The sequence below is a fragment of the Contarinia nasturtii genome, unplaced genomic scaffold (assembly GCF_009176525.2).
Source record: "Contarinia nasturtii isolate CC-2019 unplaced genomic scaffold, AAFC_CNas_1.1 Cnas_scaffold_864, whole genome shotgun sequence".
NCBI classification, from domain to species: Eukaryota; Metazoa; Arthropoda; class Insecta; order Diptera; family Cecidomyiidae; genus Contarinia; species Contarinia nasturtii.
The window spans coordinates 3,334,954-3,337,803 of NW_022198211.1; positions in this window are offsets into that span (position 1 = coordinate 3,334,954).

The window sequence follows — 2,850 nt, forward strand, 5'->3', positions numbered from 1 at the left end:
TGATAAAGAAAGCTGACTTTTACTATCTTTCTTGAAATTCCAGACAACACCGAGCCTATTAAAGACATCAATTCCCCAACGGGAATTTTTTTCATTAATCATCCAATTATTCGTTGGTACAATATGATGTTTTTGTAGTATCACGTTTCAGAATGAACTTTCACACGTTCGGTTCCGATCGGTTCGGGTATCACCATTTTAAGTTCCAAAAATTAACACAAATCATTCTCTCTTCAATTGCGAAACAATATATTGCGAATGGGAAATCTTTAAAAAAAATTGCAACATATCAACATCAATTTGCATGAATCAAAATATTTTGTAAAATACACACAACTGCAACAACTCATAGTCATGGAGTGGCCGCATTTTTCGGTCTGGCGCATCACTCTCTCTTTCTTTAATTCAAATATTGATTTACAACAATCGTTTTATACAATATCGATGCGAACAACATCGACGAATCGAAGAGGGTACACAAGCGATCAGAATCAGTGTCAAACGCCAATCAAGATATTAAAAATAAAATACATGATTCAAACCATGCAAAATGACAAAGTTACCTATGACCTGCTGACTCAAATAGCATCAAACAGTCAACAACATCACGCTCTTACAGCACACCAAACAACAAACTCGTTTTCAATTGAAAAGAAAAGTATGATTCCTTTGTTTTCTAGTTGGTAAATAAGACTCAATTTCATACAAATGACAGAGAAGAAAACTCGTGCGAAAATAGTAATCTTCGAAAATCATTCGTTATCCACGCAAAAGCGAAAGCAAACAAATGAAAATATGAAAAGAGTATGCGAAGAGGAAGAGAAAATAACGAAAAGCCATGTTTTAACTGGCCCAATAAAAATAAAAACAATGTGCACAGAAATGCCGAATTCGTGCTGCACAACGTTTTAAAGATGATATATCTTTTTTTCTCTACTCCTCTCATATCGTCTAAAACTGGCTAAAAATGAATCCAGGTTTGCCGAAAAATACTTCAATACGTGTGCCGAGTGATTGACAAATTGAATTTTCATGCATTTTTTTTTTACATATGCGTAGTATTGGATTTTTTCCCGATCATTGCTTTCGGGTGAATACATGCTATTTCAGTAAAGATTAAAGAATTTTACCTTATTGCATTACGTGAGAGTGAAAAAAATCACCATTCATTTTAGTATTGTATTTGATTTTATCAATATATGAATGAATGACGACGAAGCAAACAAAAAAAGATGAAAGAAAACAAAATCGACAAAACGTCATAAATCAGAATTTAAAAAAAAGATAAAAGCGCTAAAGAAAACCTGAATCAAATAACTGCTGCATACGTGAATGTTCGTTGACTCTCGTTGACACACTTTAGCAGCACCTCCGTTTTCGATCTCCAAGATTTTTTTTTAATATAATCACAATTTTTTTGGGAAAGAGAATTCTTATCGCGTGAATGTCGAAAATCATTTCATTTTCGTTAACGCACCGGTCTTCGTTGTGAGCAAGGTAAAAGTGAAATTTTTGCTTTTGGAAGTTTCAATCATTCATTCTCAATTTATTATCACTCGTTGGATTGTTTTCACATTTATGATCTGATACAACCGGTTTATGAATACTATTTCATGAATTTTATTTCTTTTTTTTTTCATCCGATATTCTTTGAGTTGTTGTTTTCTTCTACAGCAATGAATCTTACATACAAGAAAAACTTGACACAGTAAATGCGTTATGTGATGATAAGTCGATATATCCAATTAATTAAGACGAAAACAATAAACAAAAATAAAAACAAATTTCACATTAATCCGATTACAGGTTCCGAAGAAAGTGCGCACGGCACCAGTTCTACCGGAATGTAAAAGAGTGTTAATTAATCTCGGATTCTTTTTTCTTCTTCAAATTTCCATCTCAAAGAAAAGTTAATAAATTGACTTCAAAATCCGCTGATTTATCTCGTGAATGTTTGAGTCGTTTTTTTCATTTACTCATTCCAACAGTTTTTTCATCGGTTCATAAACCTTGAGACTTTAGGGTTTCCGGTTGTTTTTAGTGAATTAAATCGGCATTTATAAAAGTTCAAGTATGGACATTGGACTAGATTCGAATATTTTCCAAGCACGTCCGTATGCACAGAGATTATTCTTTGTAGCAAAATATAAAAATTCAAGCTGAATACTCAAGAAAAGAAGAGAATGTTGATTAATTTACGCGCAACTGAGATAAACACGATTTAAAAACTACCTAAAATATGCAAATTTTCGAATCACACTTTTTTTATTCGTATTACCGTTTCGAACAATGCGCACAGACCGAAAAGCATAAACAAAATGCATTTTATCAGAAGCAGAGAGAAAATTCAGGTAACTCTGCACAGCATAAACAATTCACCAAAAAAAAAAAGAGAAGATAAACGAATAGCTGCTTTGTGTCGATGTAGTGTGTGCAAGTTCGACCACGGTGAAGTGTTTCGAAATTTTTGTTGCTACATTTTTCTTTTCGATGTGCCAAGCAAAAGATAGCTACAATCGGCTTTTTGATAAATTATTAGGTAAACAAGCGGTTTCGATGTGTTTCAATCCCTGTAAATATGGATGCGGTTACTCGGTTCGAGATTTTTTTTTAGCATCACATACTGAACATACAAAATGCCAGTCAACGGTGCAGAGAAAATTGCATGATTCTACGGCAATGGACTTCAAGTTTATAAGTTTATGGCTGGACCATTGAAAATATACGAAATTTTAACGGACGCCACATGAATACATTGTCTTAACTACCTTTTTCGTAGAAATGTGGATCACTCTGCATTTTCTCTCTCTCTTATTCTCTGAAATAATACAAAATCGTTATCTTACGCTA